This window comes from Aotus nancymaae, unplaced genomic scaffold (genome assembly GCF_030222135.1).
Source record: "Aotus nancymaae isolate 86718 unplaced genomic scaffold, 86718_ANA_hifiasm-v0.15.2.pri h1tg000002l, whole genome shotgun sequence".
Classification (NCBI taxonomy): Eukaryota; Metazoa; Chordata; class Mammalia; order Primates; family Aotidae; genus Aotus; species Aotus nancymaae.
The window spans coordinates 62,590,660-62,618,212 of NW_026988413.1; the positions used below are offsets into that span (position 1 = coordinate 62,590,660).

The following is a 27,553-nucleotide window of genomic DNA, read 5'->3' on the forward strand; positions in this document are numbered from 1 at the left end:
CCAAGGCTGAATTACTTAAGTCTCCTCAAGAGATTCACTTGGTGCATCCACAAACAACAACTTAGAAAAGGTCTTTCTGTGCAATGAAAATTCACATGTCATTTTCTGAGGTATTTTAAAGTGATAGGCATAATAGCGGTAGATTGCTATTCCAAAACTAACCATATAAAAAGGATAATTCAAATCCAGCTACTTGATTATGCAGGATTTTTTTCTTGTGCTCTCACTTGATTCTATAGACAGAAACCTGAGAGTTTGTTCCAGCCATTTAATGTTTCAAACAATTTACATACATGATTATGCCTTTAATTTTTTTACAAAAACTTAGTTTTTGAATAAATTGAGGTGCAGAGAATTTAAACAACTTGTTCAGGGGCTTGACCATTTATCTATGATATAGGTCCATGAATCTGATTCATAGATAGGTCAATTAATGTCCTCAAGTAACGGACAGCAAGACATCTCTAGGAAATGGGACTAGAGTAGAAGACAGAGACGTTTTCTAATAAAAAATACATGTATAGGTGAGATGTGGAATTATCAATTATGCATATATCTCCACAATGTAGTCTAATTACTTAATTTTTCATCTTAAAGAAAGAGGCAAACAAATGCTACTTTATTTAATTTAGTTTATATGTCACTGCCTTTAAAGGAAGTATTCTTAAAGTAGGCCAGTGAATCCTCAAAAATAATCTACATAATTTGTTGATGTCTTTAAGAATCCTAAATATATTTAAAGAGCTAATATACATGCATAATTAAAACACACTTTCTTAAGAAAATAATTGCCAAACAATAGTTTTGTCAAAAATTTCTCTTGATATTCAAAGGATGGATTTGCTACAGATGATCAGAAGACACGGTGATCTAGTACAGCTACATGTAGCTCTTCCAACTATTTCAGAGAAAGTAGACTGGATGTGAGTTGAGGCTTAACAAAAGTCTAAGATTTTGATAGGATTTGTAGAGGGAAAACATTTCAGATAGAAAGAATGGAATAGAAAAAGGCCTACAGGTGAGAAAGCTAGACTTGGATTTGGAATAATGAGTAGCCCTATGTATATATAGGTAGAGGCAGATCCAGTTGAAAATAGAGACTGCAATCAAACTATGCATTAGGAGAAATACCTAATGCAGATGATGACGCAATGGGTGCAGCAAACCACTACCGTGGCATGTGTATACCTATGAAAGAAACCTGCACAACCTGCACATATACCCCAGAACTTAAAGTATAATAAATAATTTTTTTTAAAAAAAGGAATATATCTCAAGAAGTAAGCTAAAGGAAGTTCACTGAATTCTTTGGAGTGTCATAAAATTTCCCTTAGCCAAATCTACAGTCCTGTTTATCTAAAAGAATCTTGCAGAAATTTAGGTTTATAAAATACTGGACTTAACACATTCAATAAATACATAATAATTTTACACATATTCTGTGCTATGCTAAGTACTAAAAATAGAAACATCACAAAGGTAGAAGTAATGCTTTCAAGGACCCTGTGATTTGAGTAAACAAGTGAGCACAGTGCAATGCTATAGATTCTATAGAAATTATAACACAAATATTTAAGCTTGTAGATAATAACCCACAGTATTTCTAAAAATAGGTTATAAGCCTCAAAAAATCTTTTTTTCTTTACAAATTTAAAAATAGTCTGCAGAGTCATTTACCATCATGTTGGTAAATCTTGCTTAACAAAACAGTGAGCTTCTGACAAGAACTCAGCAATTTTTTGTGAAATTTAATCCTTTATTTTGTATGCAACCCAGTAGAAAGTGACCTGCATGTCACAAGCATTTATGGATATAAATCATTGTCATCTTTAGATGAGTTGTAATTAAAAGCATGTTATTTGTCTTTGTAATGAGGGTTACAAGGATAAAGATCATTTTAAAAGCAAGGCAATTATTTTATGCATCACTTAAATATTACATCAGTAGGTCAAAATTTTGGTATGGCTTTATAGTTTTATGGTGTTTTTGTGTACTGCATAATGTATTTATACAGTATAAATATAGTATATACATATAAACATACTGGCCATATAATGACCAAAGTAAAAAACATTTAAAGCAAAAGATGAACAAAAATAAGCATCTTACCTGAATGACTAATAGTTTCCAACAATTATTATAATTAACATATAAAATACATGTTAATTCTATATAAATATTATATACAATTTATCTTACCTTGGTTATTATATAGCAAGTGTGTATGTGTACAGATATATATACACAACACATGCACATATACAACATTTAGATATATATTCACTATACATCTAGCATAAATATATACACAAACACATATATCAGCTATATAATAACAAATGTAAGATAAAGTTATATATAACTTGCATACATTTGTATATACCCAATTTATATCAATTATGCATCTTCAGTATAGATTTACCATCAAGTATATAACCAGCAATGAGATTGCAGATATCACTAGAGCATAATGTGAATTCATCTCAATGGGAATTAGTATACTGATGTTTTCACTGGAAACAATAAACTCACGTTGCCAAAACTGAATCCTAGTGAAAATCAACAATACAGAGATGGACAGATAAAGCACACAAACTTATATTTGGAGTCCAGGCTAAACTTCAAACAAAGTTAGAATCAGACAGTTTACAAATTTGGGATGTCTGGAAACTTTTTTAAAAATATGTATTTTAATATCCTGTGTTCTGTATGGACTTATCCCTAATATGCCAAAAGTACATTATCATTTTTCTTCGGAACCAAGCAGAAGAATCATTTTTAGTCATTCCAGAAGTCAATAATATGCTGTTGAAAGTGACTTTTGGAATTCAAAATACTTTTTTTCATCCGTTTCATAACTCCAAGTGACAAGAACAAAGGCAATAATATTTATCACCCTTTCATAATTAGAAACTAAAATTTAGTTCATTTATGAGACTTGCCATGAAGTGATTGAATTGGTACAAAAGAAGAATCTAGTCTTCACATGTTTATATTGAGCAGTCTTTTGAAGAAATATATTCAACACCCAAATTCTGCAGACTAGAAAAGACAACATATTCCTAATCTAGTTATTTGAAAATGTCAATTCATTTATTTGAAAAAGATTAGATGACCACCTAGTATATTTCAGGTGGTAATCTAGATACTGTGGATAAAATGGTGAACAAAACAAAGACTTACAGACATGCCATTTTAAAAAGAGGTGACAGATATTAAACAAATGACCAAATAAGTAGAACATATAATATTAAGTAGTAATAAGCATCATGATGACAAATAAAGCAGAGTGAGTAGATATTGAATGGGGGCAGGTGCCTATTTACTTTAGGCTGGCCAGGGAAGGCTGCTTACATTTTCCATACAGAAAAATGTAGTGATGTATGCTGAGAGGTGAAGCATGAGCAATGCTGAAATCTCTAATGGAACCGTCCTTGCTATGTTCAAGGAACAGCAAGGAGGTGGGTGTTTCTCAGGTGAAGTGAACCATGGTAGGTACTTAGCAGTAGTCGAGATCAAAACATTGAGGTTACAGGAAGGAGTTTGGATATTATCTTAAACTGTGAAAGGGTGCCATTAAAGGGTGTCTGGACAAGGGAATTATCCTATTGACATTTTAAAATGATCATTCTGGATGCTGTAAGAAGACTGAAGTGTAGAGGCAAAGGTGAAAGTAGAAAATTGATTCCAGGTAAGAGATTATGGCTGCTTGACAGAAGAATGAGAAGCAAAAACACTGAAAAATGGTACTTTAGATTTGTAGAGAAAAACTATACAGTTATATGCAACAACTGTTAGCATTTCAAAAGCAAAGAGCTTTTTCTTGGCTTCCTACTATTTAGAGAGTATAAATAATGTGGCACCTGTGGTTCGATGAAATTATAATACTTCCTTCTCTCAAGTAATAATACAGTACTTTATTATTTGTTATGTTGTTTTTCATTATCATAAGTTGGATATATATATGTATACACACACACACATATATATACACATATATATACATATACATATACATATATATGGATAAAGAATCATACTATAAGATAACTCAGAATACTTTAAAGCAATCTGCAATTGACTAACTTAATGGCTTTTTTTATAACACTCATTATTTTTAGTTAATTAATTATATCTTCAGTAATAAAAAATAGCATCAAATTTTATTAGTAATTAGTAAATTAATAATTTTCTATGAATTAAAATTAGTAAAATAAATATTTCTAATTTTATCAGATCATGGTGAGATAATTATCAACTGAGATGATCCAAAAATGCAGCTAGGTAGAGGCTGGACCTGTTATTTGAAGGACGTATAAGCTTTTGTCAAGATGGAAAGTCATCCCAAATAGGAAAGGAAGCTGCAAAAACAAAGGTACAGATGTGGACTGCTTTTGGAATTGTGGGTAGCATAAATAGGTTAGTCTGACTGAAGCACAAAATTTTAATGAGTATAAGAAGAACAAAAACTTAAAGAGGTAGAATGGGACCAGATTCTTGAGAACTTGGAATAGCAATCTTAGGAGCTAGTAACTTATTCTGCAGGCAAAAGAAGGAATTGCTGGTTTTGAGTATATGCAGAAACTGATAAAACACAGTGTGTTTAAGAATGCATAGAGATTTAATGTGATAATATATGTGATCACAATCCATAAACTTTGTCTCCACACAGCATCATGCATGTTCCATAGCTCCAGAGCTTCATTAGAGAATGAGCAATGTGTGCACACATAGGCCAATACCTTATATTTTAGCATAAGTTTCCTTTCAAAGTTATATAGCTCAGCAGATATCTCTTAAGATAAAATACAAAAAATCTATGGGAATCATGAATAAATTATAATTTCCTGTAAAAGTTAGATGTGATAGGCCTCAAACGCAATTAAAAAGGAAAAGTTAGAAACATCTTCGTTGCTCTGTTGAATTCCTGCTTTAACCATGTGCCAATTCTAGTTTTATTGTCTCAAAACCATGTCAATTTATAAACATTTACTTTGTCATTACATTTAATATACATTATTTTGTTTAGACCTCAAATATACCTTTATAATGTATATTTTTATTCTCATTTTATGGGGAAGAAGATAAATTCATAGGAATGAAGTTATAAGATATAAAGTTTCTTTAGGGACAAAAATAAGGAGACATAGAATGGCAATTAGGTAAACCACAAGTTAATATAGCATGCTCTCAGGCAGAAGAAAAGATTCTCAGTTCCCCTAAGTTTTTCCATGTTAACAACACCCGTGGATGAAACTACCTAACCATGTAAAACATGAGAATAGATGATAGAGAGAGGGAGAGGAAGGAGGTAGATAGGTAGGTATATGGATAAATAATATGTATACCTACCCTATCTAACATATATACATTGATGTACATACATATAGGTTAAAAGCACAGGGTCACATAAGTAGTTACTGATAGAACCTCCTTCCAGTAATATTAGGTTGGTGCAAAGCAATAGCAGTTTGTAGTATTTCTTTATTATCTGTTCCTTCAGAAACTTGTTACAGAATCAGATATGCCTTTCTGTACCAGCATGTTGATGTTTACCACTGAACAACATATAAGATGGCTCAGAGACTTTTATCTATGCCATATAATATGAGGGACGTAGACAGTTGACGCATTTAAAACAAGTAAAATGGGAACAGTAATGATAATAACATCTAGAATTGGCCATTATCTTTAGTTTCTACCTTGATGCAGAATACTTGAGTTTTTTAAAAAGTAATTTCCTAACACAAAATTTTGAATTTTTATGTAAATTTGGAAGAGCATTTAGGTTTTAATTGTCCAAACTATAGTGTCAACTCATAATTAATATATAAGAAGATAAAATATTAAATCATGAAACATAATTACAGCCATCTCATTACTTATATTAAGACAAGTTCTATATCTCATAGAGGCTGAGAAACAATATTCTATATATTTGAATTTGAAAAAATGAATAGAAATCTGATTGGATATTTAATTTTGCATTTAGGTTGTTATTTTAAGACTTTGGCTTTAAGAATACAAAGATGTTAATCTCCGTAGAACTATTTTGGTTCCACTTAAAGTCAAACACCAAGCAAAGGGTCATATGCCTTTTAAAGATGAAGGGTTTGCTTCTACTTACCTGCTAAAAGGCCTCTTCTTGATGAATCATTCCCTTTGTTTTGTTACACTGTCCCATGGATTCTTTTTTTAAATATTCTGGAAAGCAAAGCAAACAAGTAATTTGCAAACTTTGAACTTTTACGAAAACTTGAACCTTCTTGGTAAACTGGTTTAAAAAACAAAAAAAGTACACTTCTATCCTATTGCCAGCAGACTCTTCCGTGACACCTTAGAAACGTTACTGATCTCGTGTCTCAGGCATTGTTACCCTCTTTGTTCTCTCATCACTAGCCACTCAGAGCACTATTATCTCCCTCACTTCTTCCCAAATTGGATTCTCAGAGATTATTTCCACTATTTGTGTGTATAAATCTGGCTCATGTCTTCTCACCCTTTGTTTAGCTGCCTTATCTTTTCAGACAAAATCTGTTCACCCTCTTAACTGCTTTAGACATTTCCGGCTATCTTCTTTCACACTCCGGAGCTATGATTCCCTCCTTTAATTTCCGGTTAACTCACTGTGAGTGAGTAATAGTCAACTTAGCATCTGGCTCCACAGCAACCAAGCTATTTTTCATACAATTATTCTCAAATGCTGTTAAACTTAAAGGCTTGGTGTTTTGGCACAAGTTGAGTAAGAATTCTGGATTCTACAGTTTTCATGCTTATGTGACACAGCAGCCACAGATTTAGAGGCCATGGCAAGAGGTTGACTGGGTGGATACAGTGGTGACTAGTTTAATGAGTCACTCACTTAAGAGTTTTAGTGCTGAAAACTGCATTCAGAGAAACACACAGGTAGTTATTAAAGGACATAGGCAAAATCATTTCATAGATAGAAATCACCTGACCAGAAAGTAAAACATCTGCGGCATGCCTTCTGTGTCTCAGGAAATCAGAAAACGTCATAGTATCCCATGACTAAATCATTAAAAATATAGGTTAATTGTTAAGTTTAGAACCAGAATATCTTTTCAAATAAAAACTCAGTTGCTTTGGTGCTAGATTGCACTACTGGCACCACTTCTCCCTCCCTTCTTATCTCCATGATTTTTGCTGCATGACTTGCCTTCTTCTCACAAAGGGGGACAGTCTATTTCCCCACTCTTTGGCTATGAGTTTCATCATGAGACTTGCTTTTGAAAATAGAATGATACAAAAGTGACAATATGCCAGTTCCAAAAGCTGAGGCCTCAAGGTATGTTGTATATTTCCATTTGCTCTCTTGTCCTTTTGCCATCACCATAAAATGTACATACTTGGGCTAACCCATTGGTTTCTGAAGAATAATGAAAAATATATGGAATGGAGAAGCCCTTGCTAAGTTTCCCCTATCAAGCCCAGACTAAGTAAGTGTCCCCAGTCAACCTGTAGAAACTAGAGTGGGCTCACATCAGATATTCCCTGTGGACCAAGCTGATGGTTTCTTTAAGGTCACCAAACTTCCTGTGATTTGTTACTCCATAATAGCTCTTCAATAAATGTCGAATATAATCATTTCTCAATAAGGACAGAAATCAGTTACCTACAACATTGCCCAAATTCGTACTTCATCATAGTTATATGAACATATTTTCAAATAGCCATCTCTTAGAAAATGTCCGTAATCATCATAAACAAAAAGCAAATAGGGTCAGTAATCTTCTATTATGGAATAAAATAACAGGTATTTTCGGAAATAATATGAAATCAACCTGACTTAACCCAAAGTGAATTTATGTATTTTTTATCACACAGTAATTTAATAGTAAAATTAATTTACAGAATCATGCCTTTGAAACATTGGCAAAGCTATAAATTTGTTCCTGAATTTCCAGATTCAGACAGTACATCGTGGTAGTTAACAGAATTGCAGAGATATAGACCAATGGAACAGAAAAGAGGCCTTGGAGGCAACACCACACATCTACAACCATCTGATCTTTGACAAACCTGACAAAAACAAGCAATGGGGAAAGGATTCCGTTTAATAAATGGTGTTGGCTAGCCATGTGCAGAAAGCAGAAACTGGACCCCTTCCTGACACCTTACACTAAAATTAACTCCAGATGGATTAAAGACTTAAACATAAGACCTAACACCATAAAAACCCTAGAAGAAAACCTAGGCAAAACCATTCAGGACATAGGCATAGGCAAGGACTTCAGGACCAAAACACCAAAAGCATTGGCAACAAAAGCCAAAATAGACAAATGGGACCTAATTAAACTCCAGAGCCTCTGCACAGCAAAAGAAACAATCATTAGAGTGAACTGGCAACCAACAGAATGGGAAAAAAATTTTGCAATCTACCCATCTCACAAAGGGCTAATATCCAGAATCCACAAAAAACTAAAACAGATTTACAAAAAAAAACAAGCCCATTCAAAAGTGGGTGAAGGATATGAACAGTTTTCAAAAGAAGACATACATGAGGCTGACAAACATATGAAAAAATGTTCATCATCACTGGTCATTAGAGAAATGCAAATCAAAACTACATTGAGATACCATCTCACGCCAGTTAGAATGGCGATCATTAAAAAATCCAGAGACAACAGATGCTGGAGAGGATGTGGAGAAATAGAAACACTTTTACACTGTTGGTGGGAGTGTAAATTAGTTCAACCATTGTGGAAGACAGTGTGGTGATTCCTCAAGGACCTAGAAATAGAAATTCCATTTGACCCAGCAATCCCATTACTAGGTATATATTCAAAGGATTATAAATCGATCTATTATAAGGACACATGCACACGAATGCTCATTGCAGCACAGTTTACAATAGCAAAGACTTGGAACCAACCCAAATGCCCATCGATAATAGACTGGACAGGGAAAATGTGGCACGTATACACCATGGAATACTATGCAGCCATAAAAAGCGATGAGTTTGTGAGTTTGTGTCCTTTGTAGGGACATGGATGAACCTGGAAACCATCATTCTCAGCAAACTGACACAAGAATAGAAAATCAAACACTGCATGCTCTCACTCAAAGGCGGGTGTTGAACAATGAGAACACAAGGACACAGGGAGGGGAGCATCATACACTGAGGTCTGTCGGGGGGTGGAACTAGGGGAGGGTCAGAGGGGAGTGGGGAGTTAGGGAGGGATAACATGGGGAGAAATGCCAGATATAGGTGATGGGGAGGAAGGCAGCAAACCACATTGCCATGTGTGTACCTATGCAACAATCCTGCATGTTCTTCACATGTACCCCAAAACCTAAAAGGCAATAAAGTATATATTTAAAAAAAAAAAGAACAGAATTACAATAATACAACCATGGATATAAGCCCAAATGTGCTATTCATATTTGTGTTGGAGAATAAGTAAGAATTTCTGTGCTTCAGATTTTTATTGCAAAGGAAGTTAATACTACTACTCAATTTTCATATAGTACTTTGTCTAGTGTCTGGAAAATAAAAGTGAGTATTAATATTTTCAAAGAAAGTTTAAGTTACATTCATTAATGTGCAGTATTTAATTTTATTTTGTATTACATCTTTTGACAAGTGGTTGTTGAAAATATAGCATGAGATGAGTTTGGCTTTAGGTGACAAGAGGATTATCACGAAGTCCTCAAGTTTGAAGAAAGGGCCCAGCTAAAAGAGTCATTGAAAAAGTTTGATCAAGAAGGCCTGGTCATGAGATCATGGGAGAAGAATGGATCTCAGGCATCATCTCATGGGCAGAAGCCCAGAGGAGAAAACAATGTGAACAGAGAAAGAAACTCAGGCAAACTTTAAGACACTACATGTCAGTGCGAACAAAAGTTGGTAATTAATTTGTGAAAGCCAATATGTATCAAAAACGTGAATGTATATATACTTTACCCAACAATTCCATTCAAAGAATTCATTAAAATAATAGCAATAAATATGTGTGCACAGATATTTACACAAAGATATGCACTGAAGCACTGCTAATAATAGTGAAAGTGGAAAACCTGCATGTTCATCAAAAAACATATTTAATTATAAGATATGAACATTGCACCCATTAAGATACATATATTAGCTGGGCACGGTGGCTCATGCCTGTAATCCCAGCACTTTGGGAGGCCGAGGCAGGTGGATTACGAGGTCAAGAGATCGAGACCATCCCCGTCAACATGGTGAAACCCCATCTCTACTAAAATTACAAAAAATTAGCTGGGCACGGTGGTGCGTGCCTGTAATCCCAGCTACTCAGGAGGCTGAGGCAGGAGAATTGCCTGAACCCAGGAGGCGGAGGTTGCGGTGAGCCAAGATCGTGCCATTGCACTCCAGTCTGGGTAACAAGAGTGAAACTCCGTCTCAAAAAAAAAAAAAAAAGATACATATATTAAACACAGATATTTAATACACTTATATTTTATGAATCATGTGTGTGTATATATGTGTGTGTGTATTTGTATACACAAGTAAAATGAAATGTTTATGACAAACCAACAGCCAATATCATACTGAATGGGCAAAAACTGGAAGCATTCCCTTTGAAATCTGGCACTAGACAAGGATGCCCTCTCTCACCACTCCTATTCAATATAGTACTGGAAGTTCTAGTGAGAGCAATCAGGCAAGAAAAGGACATAAAGGGTATTCAATTAGGAAAGGAGGAAGTCAAATTGTCTCCATTTGCAGAAGACATGATTGTATATCTAGAAGACCCCATCATCTCAGCCCAAAATCTACTGAAACTGATAAGCAACTTCAGCAAAGTCTCAGGATACAAAATCAATGTGCAAAAATCACAAGCATTGCTATACACCAATAACAGACTTAAAGAGAGACAAATCAAGAACGAACTGCCATTCACAATTGCTACAAAGAGAATAAAATATCTAGGAAAACAACTAACAAGGAACGTAAAGGACCTCTTCAAGGAGAACTACAAACCACTGCTCAACGAAATAAAAGAGGACACAAACAGATGGAGAAACATTCCATGTTCATGGTTAGGAAGAATCAATATCGTGAAAATGGCCATACTGCCCAAAGTAATTTACAGATTCAACGCTATCCCCATCAAGCTACCAATGACCTTCTTCACAGAACTGGAAAAAACCACTCTAAACTTCATATGGAACCAAAAGAGAGCCCACATAGCCAAGTCAATTCTAAGCAAAAAGAACAAAGCGGGAGGCATCACACTACCGGACATCAAACTATACTACAAGGCTACAGTAATCACAACAGCATGGTACTGGTACCAAAACAGAGATATAGACCAATGGAGAACAGAGGCGTCGGAGGCGACACAACATATCTACAACCACCCGATCTTTGACAAACCCGACAAAAACAAGCAATGGGGAAAGGAATCCCTGTTCAATAAGTGGTGTTGGGAAAACTGGCTAGCCATATGCAGAAAGCAGAAACTCAACCCCTTCCTGACACCTTACACTAAAATTGACTCCAGATGGATTAAAGACTTAAACATAAGACCTAACACCATAAAAACCCTAGAAGAAAACCTAGGCAAAACCATTCAGGACATAGGCGTAGGCAAGGACTTTATGACCAAAACACCAAAAGCATTGGCAACAAAAGCCAAAATAGACAAATGGGACCTGATCAAACTCCACAGCTTCTGCACGGCAAAAGAAACAGTCAATAGAGTGAATAGGCAACCAACAGAATGGGAAAAAATTTTTGCAGCCTACCCGTCTGACAAAGGGCTGATATCCAGAATTTACAACGAGCTAAAACAGATTTACAAGAAAAAAACAAACAAGCCCATTCAAAAATGGGCGAAGGATATGAACAGGTACTTTACAAAAGACATACATGAGGCCAACAAGCATATGAAAAAATGCTCATCATCACTGGTCATTAGGGAAATGCAAATCAAAATTACATTGAGATACCATCTCATGCCAGTTAAAATGGCGATCATTAAAAAATCTGGAGACAACAGATGCTGGAGAGGATGTGGAGAAATACGAACACTTTTATACTGTTGGTGGGAGTGTAAATTAGTTCGACCATTGTGGAAAACAGTGTGGTGATTCCTCAAGGACCTAGAAATAGAAATTCCATTTGACCCAGCAATCCCATTACTGGGTATATATCCAAAGGATTATAAATCGTTCTACTATAAGGACACATGCACACGAATGTTCATTGCAGCACACTTTACAATAGCAAAGACCTGGAACCAACCCAAATGCCCATCGATGATAGACTGGACAGGAAAAATGTGGCACATATACACCATGGAATATTATGCAGCCATCAAAAACGATGAGTTCGCGTCCTTTGTAGGGACATGGATGAACCTGGAAACCATCATTCTCAGCAAACTGACACAAGAACACAAAATCGAACACCACATGTTCTCACTCATAGGTGGGTGTTGAACAATGAGAACACATGGTAGGGAGGGGAGCACTATACACTGGGGTCTGTTGGGGGGGAGTGGGGGGGACAGAGGGGGGGTGGGGAGTTGGGGAGGGATAGCATGGGAGAAATGCCACATATAGGTGAAGGGGAGGAAGGCAGCAAATCACACTGCCACGTATGCACCTATGCAACAACCTTGCATGTTTTTCACATGTACACCAAAACCTAAAATGCAATTACAAAAAAAAAATGTTTAAAAAGACGATGACCATCTAGTTTAAAATTGTCTCTAATTTACAGCTGTTGTGCTTATATTTTCATCTTTATATTTATCTGAATTCATAATTAAGCGAAAATATTCTATAATTTTTCTGATCAGAAAAATACAACAATTAACCGTTTAAAGTATTTCTAAAAGTATCCTGTTAAGAGAAAAGAGTTAGACTTAGATGTAAAAATGAAAAAGAAAGCCTCAATTAATATAATTGGCTTAATGTATTGTTAACTTTGTATGGGTGATACTAGGTATATTTGGTGGAAGTAACTGTTTTTAAATTATATGATTGCCAGTATATAGGGAATCACGGTTTAACTGTGCTTGTGAGATATATGTAACTGGATGAGCCACTCTGCCATAGCCTCTGCATGTGACAGATCCGTGTGCACTATGACTCATTTCTGCAATCCCAGGGAGGAGATGTGTATGTTTGAAGCATAAACTGGTACTTTAAAGAGACCATTTCAGGGAAAAAGTTTTATATATATATATATATATATATATATATATATATATTTTTTTTTTTTTTTTTTTTTTGAGATGGAGTCTCGGTCTGTCACCCAGGTTAGAGTCCAGTGGCGCCATCTTGGCTCACTGCAACCTCCACCACTTAGGTTCAAGTTCTCCTGCCTCAACCTCCTGAGTTGCTGGGATTACAGGCACCTGCCAACACACCCAGCTGATTTTTGTATTTTTAGTAGAGACAAGATTTTACCATGTTGGCAAGGCTGGTCTCGAACTCCTGTCCTCAGGTGATCCACCCACTTCAGCTTCCCAAAGTGCTGGGATTACAAGCATTAGCCACCATGCCTGGCCATAAAAAGTAACATCATTGAAGGCACTGAGTGTGCAAAGTACCAAGCTCCAGTCATTGTTTATGTATGCCACCTTATTTGTCCTTCTAATAACCCAATGTAATGACGGCTGCCATTCACTAAAATCTTCAGTAGCAGGGTTTAACAGAGTGCTTTGGGGAATTATTTCATTTGATCCATACCCAAATCCAATGTGGTAAGTATTCTTCCTTTTGTTAAAATTTACTCTTATTTTTATTTGACACATAATAATTATATTTATGGGGTATAGTATGATATTTTAATGCAAGGATACCATGTCTAATAATAAAATCGGTTAATTAGTATATTCATCATCTCATTTTCATTTCTTAGTGTTGGGAATATTGAAAATCCTATCTTCTAGCTATTTGAAAATAGACAAAAATGTTGTTAACTGTAGTCACTATAGTATTGTTAACTATTGAACACTAGAAAGTATTCCTCATATCTAGTTCCAGTTTTGTACCTGTTAACCTATCTCTTCCTATTCCCAATCTGCTCTACACTCCCCAGCCTCCTAGAACCAGTATTCTACCCTCTACTTTTATGAGATCAACTTTTTAGCTCCCACAGGTGAGAGAAAACATTTAATATTTATCTTTCTGTGCTTGAGTTATTTCACTTAACATAATGACTTCCAGTTCCATCTACGTCCTTAGGTGAGTGATAGTATTTCATTCTTTTTATGGCTGAATGATATTCCATTGGGTATATAATAAATAGACCACAGCTTTTTATCCATTCATCTACTGAAGGACACTTAACGCTGATTCTATATCTAGGCTATTGTGAATAATGCCACAATAAACAGGGATACAGTTATCTTTTTGACATATTGATTTCTTTTCCTTTGGATATACACCCAGTAGTGGGATTGCTGGATCATATGGTAATTCTATTTTTAGTTTTGTTGAGTAACTTCCATACTGTTTTTCATAATTGTGCTAATTTACATTCCATCAACAGTGTATGAGAAGTGTCCATATCCTCAACAGGATTTGTTATCCTTTCTTTTTTTTTTGGAGATGAAGTTTCTCTCTATCACCCAGGCTGGAGTGCAGTGGTGCAATCTCGGCTGACTGCAACCTCTGTCTCTGGGGCTCAAGTGATTCTCCTGCCTCAGTCTCTCAAGTAGCTGAGACTACAGGCACATGCTGACATGCCTGGCTAATTTTTTTTGTATTTTCATTAGAGGTGAGGTTTCCATGTGTTGGCCAGGATGGTCTCAATCTCTTGACCTTGTGATTCACCCGCCTCAGCCTCCCAAAGTGCTGGAATTACAGGCGTGAGCCACCACACTTGGTCTCTCTTTTTGATGACTGACATTTTAACAAGTGTAAGATGACTTCTCATTCTGGTTTTGATTTGCATTTCCCTGGTGATATGTATTTCCCTGGTGATATATATTTCATATACTTGTATGATGTTTGTGTGTCTTCTTTTGAGAAACATCAATTCATATTATTTGCATAAGATTTTGTTTGTTTGTTTCCTCTTGAGTTGTTTGAGTGTTTTGTATATTCTGGGTGCTAATCCCTTATTGGATAAATAGTTTGCAAATATTTTCTTTTATTCTTTAGGTTGTTGCTTAACTTTATTGTTTCTTTTGCTGTGCAGAAGCTTTTTAGTTTGAGATAATCTTATTTGTCTATTTCTGCTTCCATTGTTTGTATTTTTGAGGTCTTCTCCATAAAATCTTTGTGCAGATAAACATCCTGGATAATTTCCTCTATGCTTTTTTTAATAGTTTCATAGCTTCAGATCTTAGATTTAAGTCTTTAATTCATTTAAAGCTGATCTTGGCATATGGTCAGAGGTCGGGTTCCAGTTTCATCTTTCTGCTTGTGGATAACTATTTTTCCTAGCACCATTTATTGAAGACACTGTCCTTTCCCCAGTGAATGCTCTTAGTGCCTTTGTTGATAATAGATCTTCAATAACATTGAATAGAATCATTTCTCAAATAAGCACAGAAATCAGTTACCTACAAGTTTGCTAATGTTGATAATCAGTTGGCTGTAAATACACAGTTTTATTTCTGGGTTCTCTATTCTGTTCCATTGGTCTATGTATCTGTTTTCATGCCAGCACTAAGCTGTTTTGGTTACTATAGCTTTGTCGTAAATGTTGATGTCAGGTAGTATGATGCCTCCAGCTTTGTTCTTTTTGCTCAGAATTGCTTTGGTTATGTCAATATCTTTTGTGATATTCTTATTTTATAAATAAGGAAAAAGGGACCCTGTTTGAAGCTAAGTAACTTGCCTGAGGTTGTACAATATTAAGCAGCAGTGCTGGAATTTGAACCTTTACAGTTTGATAGATAATAAGCTTAGGTTTTTATTCACTGATCTCTGCTACCTATAATCAGAAAAAGAGTTTTTTATATGGAGATGTCCCAGAGGGAGGTGTTCATCATTGGTTCAAAGTGGAAAACTAATTGAACTTCAGCTGTGACTAAATAGATGCGCTAATCTTGTCTGGAAGACCCTCATGTTATTGGTGGTAACCATTCAGCTACTACTGATCAAAAGCTACTTATCTGAATATAGCCATGCTTCCAGTAAGGCATCATTCTATCTTAAAGAATATAATTTATACTTGTCCCTCAGACTCATCTGATCACCTATCCCAAAGCCCTTCCCCATTTGCCAGAAGACGGTTCCTCTCTTTAAAACCTTTCCAGTGATGGTCATTTCAGTATCATACAGTGGTGAGAGCAGATTATCTTAGACAATATTGGATAAAATCTCATTTTCCAGTATTTCTGGGTAAATGAAGTTATCCATAATATCATTCTATGATCAATACAATTTTATTAATATTCAAAAGAAATCTATAATTTCTTCAGCTTATAAATAAAGAATATATATGCAGTGGCACTATTTACACTAGCAATGACTTGGAACCAACTCAAATGCCCATCAATGATAGACCGGATAAAGAAAATGTAGCACATATACACCATGGAATCCTATGCAGCCATAAAAGAAGGATGAGTTCATGTCCTTTGCAGGGACATGGGTAAAGCTGGAAACCATCATTCTCAGCCAACTAACACAGGAACAGAAAATCAGACACAGCATGTTCTCACTCATAAATGGGAGGTGAACAATGAGAACACATGGACACAGGGAGGGGAACATCACATACTCGGGGCCCATCAGAGGGTGGAGGGCAAGGGGAGGGATAGCATTAGGATAAATACCTAATGTAGATGATGGGTTGATGGGTGCAGCAAACCACCATGGCATATGTATACCTATGTAACAAACCTGCGCGTTCTGCACATGTATCACAGAACTTAAAGTATAATAATAAAAAAGAATACATATGCAGTTAATTTAGACATGAGCACACCTTTTGTGTAACTTACAGTATACTCATTTAAAAACTCAAAATGTAAGTTGGAAGATTTTATGTGGATCTATATTTATTATTTGTTTTTGTTCTGATGAATAGGCAAATTAAGATCTATGACCATATTTTTAATAATTTATTCTAAGTTTTAATGTAATAGAGGAAGCCTTAAGTTTTTTCACAACTTTATAAGTTAGTTTATAATTAATGGAGTTAATTCATAGCTCTATGGTTAATATCTCCAAAGCTTATCTAACACAATTGATCACATATATACAAGATGAAGTATATGTTTATGAGGAAAAAGTACTGACATCAAGTATAAACATTTCTCAGATTGAATTGTCCTCATTGACCAAATTCAAGAGTAAAATTCCAAAGAATTGAGGAAACTACCCATGAGAGACTGTTCAACAGGCACATTGCTGGATTCATCTACCAAACATATGAACATAATTGTATCTATTTATAAGAACAAAGCTTCAATTTGAGGAAGTGGTCAGGTTTTGAAAAATATCCCCCAAATCATCCCCTTATTTCATAACTAGAATGAAATGACAAGACTGAAACTAGAAAAAAAAAACTAAAGCTCTATGTTCATCAAAATTAATATGGGAAAACCCATGTCATTTTTATAAGCAATACACTTCAAAGTACTGGTGGCTTTTTCCTTCATATTTTACTGCTTACAGTATTTTTCAATTAGGGACAATTTGTAACAAGCAAGGCAAAAACACTGGCAGTATGACTCACACACAATTGCTAAAAACATAAATTAGATTTGTTTGGCTCAGGAGGCCAAGGCAGGAGAATTGCCTGAACCCAGGAGGCGGAGGTTGCGGTGAGCCGAGATAGCGCCATTGCACTCCAGCTTGGGTAACAAGAGTGAAACTTTGTCTTAAAAAAAAAATAAAAAATAAAAATAAATAAATAAGATTTGTTTGGCATCTAATGTGGGGCTATTTTAACTCAAATATTAAAAATGGAAATGAAAGTTCTGGTTTTGGAATGAGATTGAGTTTAGCATATTGGACTTTGGAAATCTTATTTCTATGAACTACATAGCAATATGAGAAATTCCATGGCAGGTTTTGTGTGCACAAAAAGAGTTCAGCATATGTTCCCAAAAAAAAAAATTTTTCTGCAATATATTTTAATTATTTACATCACAACAAAATATCATAAAAACGGCCCATTAAATGAAAATGAAGGGTTATTTTCCTGAATTGAGGAAAAAAGATTTAAATGATTAATGCTGTTGCTTTAAATGCTTATAGATCAATAAAAATGTACATTGTCCCAGGCATACTGGAAGACTCAAAAGAAGGATAAACATGAATAATTCCTATGATATAGTCACAATCTGGTAGCATAATTAAAATGAACAATATCTTCATGCACAACAATTCAGTAGAATTATCAAAGTTCTCTTGTGTGATATGGAGTACTATTCAGAGGAGGTGATGGTTTCTCAAATGGAATTTATGAGCACACTTTGGGTAGGCAGTGGAAGGGTGAGGATACTTTGACGGAGATCATGAATAAATTCAAGAAAAGTGAATGGATTTAGCATGAGTAGTAGGTGTCTATTGCTGCTATGAAAATTTAACGAGAAGTTAAAAAGTTAGTGACTGAAAACAACACAAATTTATTACATTACAGTTGTATAGGTCAGAAGTCTGGCATCTTAAACTAAAATCAAGGAGTCAGCAAGGCTGAGTTCCTCACTGGAGACCCTAGCAGAGAATCCATTTCCCTTCTATTTCCAGTTTCCAAAGGCCTCTCTCTGGTCCTTGCACAAAATCCCTTAAATTTCAGAGCCAGCAACAGGGAATTGAATCCTCATCATGCAGTCATCTCCCTTTGACCACTGTTGGGAAAGGTTCTTTGCTTTAAAGAGCTCGCGTGATTAGATTGGATTTACCTGGATAATTCAGCATGATCTCTCCATCTCAAAGTACTTTACCTTAATCAAACCAGCAAAGTCCCTTTTGTCATGTAAGGTAACATATTTACACTTCTGAGGATTAGAACATAGACATCTCTGGGAACCATTATTACTGCCTACCAGATCCTGCAGATAGGACGGAACAATTTTCCTTTCTTTCATTTTTAAGTTTTCTAAGTTTTAAAATCTTGCCCCTTACACTTTATATTAAACTAAGCTCTACTCAATAAAGAGAGGATGATTCTAATTTGAGTGTGGAGGCTGGAGGAATGTTCATGGTGGGGAGAAAAATAAAGACCTTGATTTTAATTGTTTTCTGATTTGTAGCAAGTCAGCCATGGTGTTAGCCTACAAAATTTAAGCCCATTTTCATAAGAGTATTCTAACTTGAAATCCCAACCTCATCCATATAATAATACACAATGACCTTGTGGGTCACGGTTTACAGATGGGAAAACAGATGGGACTGCTCTTGTCTTGTCCCCAGTCATCCACATTACTTCAAGAATGAGCACCAATTTCTTCTGCAAAACAGTCTAACTCAGACAGCAAAACATACAGAAACCTAAGTGTTCAATAAATAACTAAAAGTATTCAATTTCTGCCCATCACCCTCTCTCCTACCCCTTTGGTCACACCTGCCACACGAAATTCCACTATTTGATCTTCTATTTACTGTCCTACATTTGGGCTCATCCTTCTATATGCTGTGGTATGTGAAGCCAACCCTGACCAATATGGCCTAGACTTTTTTATCCAAGCCCAAATATTGATAGAAGAGACTAAGAAAACATTCCTAACAAGCAAAAGTTTTGTCTTGAACCTCAGTAGCAAATACAGTTTATTGGATATTTTGAGGTCATTCTATAAAGACTCTTAAATTTGGAGCAGAGAATTTTGCCTTGATGGAGTAATACATCAAGAAGAAGACAATTTGAGGGCTTAGTTGATATTTTAAAACATTTACTTAAGTATGCATGCTAAAAGAACAAGAATTGGTTAGTTGAGCATAAGAGCCCAGGTGTGAGGTTTGCAGAGAGGAAATCAAGATTACGACAATTTGAAGACACACTGACTTCATCCAGAAAGTTGTGAAAATTTTTAAAGTGTCATTTCTCCTTTCAAAATTCATATGCTATTTTTTCTTTTCTTTTTGAGACAGAGTCTCGCTCTGTCACCCAGGCTAAAGTGCAGCAGCACGATCTGGCCCGCCTCGGCCTCCCAAAGTGCTGGGAATACAGGCATGAGCCACCGCGCCTGGCCTCCTATGCTATTTTATATAAATGATATATTTTAGATTCTAGTTTTTTATGTATGTGTTTGTGGGTGCCTACATGAAAAAAAAATCATAGAGACTGAATGAGTGACACTTTTACCATTTTAGATCCTGTTTGAGATTACAGTCACCATCAGTTTTTAAAGTTGTGTATGAATTTCCCATATTGTAAAAGCTAACTTGTGTTTAGAAAATGGATTCTTGATTATAATAAACATAAGAGGAAACTGGATTTTTTTCCTTATAATAGGTATATATAAAGATAGCTGGAATCATTTACTGGAATAACTCTCAAATACTTATAATAGGTATATATAAAGATAGCTGGAATCATTTACTGGAATAACTCTCAAATACTTGTGCCATTATGTATTTTTAAAAAATTCTATCTAAGGCTTTAGCCTAACAAGATACAAATAAAAAAAGAAAACAACAAAGAAACCCTCTATATTGAAAGGTATTAATTTTAATAATGAACTGAAGAAGACCAAGTTACTTCGTAATAGATATTTAAGAAATTGAAAAATAATGAATGATAGAAGGGTACTAAGCCAATGAACTTCTGTACTACACAATATTACATAATTTGGATAAGCATAATTGAATATTCCAACTAATAACTAACTTTGTCAGATAGAATATTAAATGATGGAGGTATTATTTATGAAAACAAAGTATGAGAACTGTTATCTTTAAGTACGAAGAAACTTCCAAAGTACAGTAAATTTGAAAAAAAAATCTCATTTACTTGCAACAAGACACTGCAGTATTAACTTTTTCTTAAATTTGCTTTTAACATTTTACTTCAAAATTACAGCTATAGCAAATTTATACAAGTGAAAGTGAGAATTTAATCATTTATGCAGATAATTCCAGTACTTAGCTAACTTAAGAAGGCATCTAATTATAATTTACTCAAAGGAGCTATTAATGTGATCAAATAGAACAGATTGCCATTCAACTTTCTACGGTGTAAAAGATATTTTAACCAGTCTAGAGAACAAGAAATTGGAAAAATATCCAATGAATTATTTCTTCTGTATTATTCAATGTATTTGAGGAAAGTCTGTTACTACCATGAACAAGATTAAAATATTTCTGTATCTAAACCGGTCATAATGAGCAATTTGGAGAGACAACTTTCAGAAATTACCTCCTTACTGATGTATTAAGCTCTTTAAACTTAAAAAAATTACATTTTAAAATGCTTAGTATTATACATAATAATGAATTATCTAAGAGACAGGTATCTCCTTTTTCCTGGGCCTCACAGAGATTTGGCTAAACACAAGTTCACTCCCTTCTATGTCAATTTAAAATATTTGGAAACCTCATTAATCAGTTGTTGGAGGGCACTTCTAGGACACAACTGTCTCAGTTACAAAGAGGGTCACATGAAAGTTAATGATTCCTTTAAATAACTCATGGGTTCCTTGTTCCATTTATTTTTGTGAAGATATTACAGCAGGAATCACTTTTCTATGACACTGGGAAATTAAAAATAATAATCATCTGTAGTTTTCATGTTATTTTGATTTTGTTAAATGTGTTACATTTTATGTTAGGTCTATGTATTAAAGAGTCCAAAACATAGAAACTAATTCTAGTATTGTGGATTCTGAAGAGTAGAAGAGAGTTTGACTTCTAATAATTACCATATGTAAGAACAGAAATAAACATATATATCTGTTAAAAAATTTAGTCAAATGAATTCTTCATTATGACAACAGAAAGTAGGATTTTCTAACCATAATTTATACTAAATATGGTAACAGAGTATGTTAGTCAAGAAAGGTTTTTTTTTTTTTTTTTTTTGAGACGGAGTTTTCGCTCTTGTTACCCAGGCTGGAGTGCAATGGCGCGATCTCGGCTCACCGCAACCTCCGCATCCTGGGTTCAAGCAATTCTCCTGCCTCAGCCTCCTGAGTAGCTGGTATTACAGGCACGCACCACTATGCCCAGCTAATTTTTTGTATATTTAGTAGAGACGGGGTTTCACCATGTTGACCAGGATGGTCTCGATCTCTTGACCTCGTGATCCACCCGCCTCGGCCTCCCAAAGTGCTGGGATTACAGGCTTGAGCCACCGCGCCCGGCCCAAGAAAGGTTATTTTACATAGCAATCTAAAAAATGTCAGAGATGTAACACAACAAAGGTTTATTTCTCATTCCTACAAGTGCACTATACACTGTAGATTCCCATGACATCCCCAGGCCATTATCCTCTGTGCAGTACACAGTGATTCAGGCAGTTTCAATCATGTAACTGTTATATCTCAACTCTATCATCTCTTGCCCTAACTTGGGAACGAGTTAGAACAAGAAATATATTGAAGGAAAAAAATGAGCCAAACTTTCCTCCCCTGAAATTTACACGTCACTAGTGTTCACCATTCTTGAGTACGACTAGTTCTCGGGCCTTCCTAACCTCTGAAGCAAGGAAATGCAGAGGAATAATGTAATATTTAGGGAGTATTATTCGCAGATGGAACAGTCTGCAATTCACCTACAAAGAAACACTCTCAACTACTATCTGCATGAGACAATTCAAAGGATTAGTCCAGTCCCATCTTCAAGATGACCCAGAACATTGGCTAAGATGTGAGAGCTTCTATATCAGGTTCAGATATCGCTACTTTTGACTGAGACATGTAATCTAAAAAGCTAAGTGAAGGAAACCTCCACAAAACATACACACATACACAGACATGAACACTAATTTAAAATGGGGGAACAGACACAGAACAGATACCATTAGGAGAGGGGAAGAGTAAGAGGCATGCAGAAGTCACTAGTCCATAGACATTTTGGTTCTAGCAAAGAGGCATTGTAAAGGGTCCTGAGCTGGTTAGGAGTGTTCCTCTATTGAGTCTAGATTTTTGGGAAGCCTTGAGTCCATGGTTCTCTGTGCCTCCTAGCTCCAACTTTAAGGATGCATTTTCTTGCCCATTATACTTGTTGTACCCATCAGAAGTGGGTTTTGGGGAGTATCCTCTACTTGGAGTCCAGTGAGTTTTCCCAGCTAACTTCCTGCTCACAGAAACTTTTAAATCTGTAAGACTTTTGTTAATGTGTGATCCAAAATCATAGTTTCATTGCCAATAACTTTCAAACACCCAGTAAGCTTTAATTCCAGTCTTCTTTATGAATCTGGAACATATTCAGTGCTTTCTATCTTCTACATGTCTACTCTTTTATTCCGTTATTCATTCTCTCAATACAACAGGGTTACTCAAAAGTTGTTTGAATTTCCCAGAAGAGCCACACTCTTAATCTGATCTTTGCTCTGAGTCGTTATACCAAATTATTAAGTACCATGTCTATAACCTATTTTTTGTATTGATTGTAATTTAATCAATTGAAATACATTACCAGACACTTATCTGTAAAGACCTTTTCACTCTTACCATTTCTTACTACTATAAAACAATTATTTTTCCAACACTGAAAAGCTCTGCACTGGACTCTTCTCACCTCTTTCACTTATACTTGCAAACTAGCCAAATCCATTCTGAGCCAATTTGTTTCTTATTATATATTGCCAAATACAGTTAATAGCAAATCACACGTTATGAACATTCTACTTTTAAACCAAAGTCACATATTTGTCAGGTATATGATCTGCTGCTCACACTATTTTAAGATTTTTTACTGTATGAAATGTGTCTCAATTTTTCCAAAGCCCCTAATATCAGTTATCTCTCTGTTCACCCACTACTGGATCACTCAGTTGATACCAAATATATTGTGTTTATTAAAATAACATCTCACTTCTGGTACTAATTTCTACAAAAACCAAGGTAAGCTAGGTTAGTCAGAAACAAAAAAATGCCCATATTTCAGTGCTCAATGCAACAAAGGCTTATTTCTAATTCATTCCAAATCTGCTACATATTTGGGCATCTCTTTGGGCACTGTTCTTGTGGCAACTCTGTAATCCATAATCCATGCTGTTTTGATGTTTTGGATCCACAACACAAGGCCTCCTAGTAACCAGAGCAGGGAGGAAGAGAGACTGAAGAATGGTGCCTGAGATTTCACTATTTTAGGCCAGCAAAGAGACACATGATACTTCCTCCCACACTTTATTCTCCAAAATAGCCATATGGTTTAAAATAATTGTAAGGGTATCTAAGAATGTAGGGGAGAAAAATGGAATATTCAGTTTTATTCTGTGCTACAAGAGAGAACACCCTCCCATATGCAATTTTGCCTAAATCTTTGTAAAAATAGTTCTGTAATGTGTTTACCTATTTTTAAATAGAAGATAGTAACTAACACTATCAAATAAAAAACAGGCAGTATATTCCAATACTTAAGAGTGCAGGTTCTTGTTTAACATCAATTATGGGCCAGGCATGGTGGCTCATGCCTGTAATCCCAGAACAATGGGAGACAGAGGCAGGTGGATCACTTGAGGTCGGGAGTTCTAGACCAGCCTGGCCAACATGGTGAAACCTTGTCTCTACTGAAAATACAAAAATTAGCTAGGCGTGGAGGCATGTGCCTGTAATCCCAGCTACTAGGGAGGCTGAGACAGGAGAAACGCTTGAACCCAGGAGGTGGAGGTTGCAATGAGCCGAGATCACACCACTGCACTCCAGCATGGGCAACACAGCAAGACTCTGTTTTAAAAAAAGAAAATAATAATAGTAATAATAAAGTCAATTATGGCTTATCAGCTGTGTGATTTGGGGCCCAGAGAGGCTAAATGAGATAATTTGTGTATACTAGTAGACATCTATGCAGTATTTGGTGGAGATTAGCTTTAATTAGGAAACACACACTATTTGCATTTTCTCTTATTTTACATAAATAATATTGATACTTAATCCACAGTTTCCTATGTTAAGAATACATTTTAGTAGAACCTTGCCAGAGAAATCTACTTCATTTGCCACTGCAATAAATAAAGACACGCTTTTGCTTGAGAACTTCAAATTTAATTGGCTTTCTAGAATTATTTTAAATGGTCTGAAAATTAAAACACATGGTGTGACACCATTCTAAGAAAACTATTAAATTAGAAGAAAAGGGATGGTGATAGAGTGGTGAACAGGTTAGAAGAAGGACAGATTAAATTTAATGACCCAGTATTTAATTTTGTTTTGGACAAAAACCCAATGGTAATTATGGTTAATTAGTAGACACACATGCCTTCAACATCTTATTTTAATACTTGGCAATATGATTCCCTGCTTGATCTCTTTTCATTGGAAACATTGGTTAAATAATACAGATACAGATAATTTTGCTCTAATCAGAAAATGGGTTTTGTCTTTGAATCTGATCTATAGTCTGGCTCTTTTATAGCCATCCTGACTTCTAAAGAAACAGATCTCTTTAAAAACAGAAACTGTTAGAATGTAGACATGGTTGATATATTAAAACTCTACATTTGTTTGATCTTACCAAACAATTTGAGTTTATATCAACAGAAAGCAAGCTCACATCTGCCACAACAGGCATGTTTACAATCATTTTAATGATACCATTAGATGTTGCTCTTCAGGGCTTGCTGGTCCAGGCTGTTATATAAAACCATGTGAGATAACCACCTGTGCACAATGGAAATAACCTATTCAGATGAATCATTGTAAATACAGATATAAGATAGAACTCAACTCATTTCCTATGTTAAAATATTGCCTTTAAAAAAGATGCCTTAAGGCAGAGCAGTATCTGTCTTCTAAACCTATATAAATACACACACACAATGAACAGACTTTTCCTAATCTCAAAACATTTGAACTTCAATGTCTCTGGAAAAGTATCTTAGTTGACAGGTGAGTACTTAGCTCACATAAGAAACATGAGCTTAAAAAGCTTTTGCAAAACATTTACCTGGTTCTTAAGCTGTTTTGGATTCAGATATTCTCAGGGAAGTTGGTAGTTAAGTAACCATAACCATATCCTTTTATACTTCTCTTTAAAAAGGGGTATGCTTTTTGAAGGCTCAAAGTTTTACAGGATAATTCCTCCTGAATCCATAGAGTTTTAAAGCACATGTTCTGTTGTTTTTTAACGAAGAGATTATGTGAGCATTCTGTTCATTACACTTAATATCATTATTGAATATATTCTTTAAAAAATTATTTAATGTTCACTATCTTGACTTACATATACTTTCTATATTTCCAGACAACAAGGCTGCTACTATCACCAGAATTTGTAATGATATTTTGATTCAAATTTATATGATAATGTGGAATGCAAAGGAAAACTGATTATACTTTCTATGTGACAGAAATTATACTTAGCCCTAGGAAGAGAAATATAAATAATAGAAGCATAAATATGTTTCTAGTAGTTTTAGGTTATTAGAGGAGATATGGTATTTAAGGGACCTTCAGTTTTTTAAAACAGGCCCAGCAACATTTCTCCTGAAATGTTATATGATTCTAGGAAAAATTCTTGACTTCCTTAGCTGTTCTCAAGAGCTATGTAGGAGCAAAGCTTCATTCGTATGATTCTAAGTGATTATAAATAAAAGCATAACATTTAACTGGAATACTTCCTTACCGTAATGATCATATGTAGCAATCTAGAGTATGAAAATCAAAAGCTACCCTTGATAATTACAAAGGAACAAATTACAAGAAGCAAATTACAAAAAAAGGAGACATATGAGGGGCAAAAAAATAAGAAAAAGGGCCTTATTTATATGCCTCAGATTGTAAAAATTTGCAATACTTGTAATAGAGTTCTTTGCAAGGAAAGCTTTCTCTGTTGGACACAAAATCAAATGAAGAAAAAACATGGTGGGAATTTTCCTGATTAGATAAAAATGGGTTCAAAATTTATTTTAGCTTTGACCTTCTAGATATATTGGAGTCATTTGACTCATGAAAAATTGCTAAAGTGAATCTAACCTCTTTGTACTTCTCCCTATGTCAATGTGATGTGTGCTCTCTGATTTCTCTATCAACTATTTACAGGAAGGAAGACTATTTTGTGAGTCTGAAGTATGTAATGATGCACCCTGAGAGTGCATTTGGCTTTCCTGTCTATATAGCTTTTATGGTTTCATTTCCCCTTTTTGATTTTCAAGTATATAATTGTGTAACTCAACAGTATACACCTGGTTTCTGAGTAGTGTAGTCCACGCTAGTAGGAAAACAATTCACAAATTTCTGAAGTCTTGGTAACATTAATATATCAAATTTAATAAACCTGTACAGAGATCCTAAACATACTTCCTAAACACAGTTTGGAGATATCCTTCCTATATATAACATAGAATTCATTGTTTTAATTAAGTAATCATACTTAGAAGCTTTAAAGTAGTCATCATAGTAGGGAAAGACATTCATTGTGTATTTGAATGAAAAGGTATTTCACCTATATTCCAGCTGCCATATACCAACAACAATTTTCTTTAAAAAGTTTATCAAGTTATATAGGAATAGAATAAAGTAGTGTTTAAGTTTTAAGCAGAATAGAT

General features: G+C 35.0%; 1 protein-coding gene across 1 annotated transcript in view; it reads right to left on the minus strand.

Moving 5' to 3' along the window:
* The window catches only part of SEMA3A (semaphorin 3A), a 497,295-nt gene that overhangs the window by 389,171 nt on the left and 80,571 nt on the right, over positions 1-27,553 (minus strand). The window contains exon 2 of the mRNA XM_064375108.1: positions 6,128-6,204. The gene's annotated coding sequence lies outside the window, so the exon portion shown is untranslated. The remainder of the gene's footprint in view (positions 1-6,127; positions 6,205-27,553) is intronic.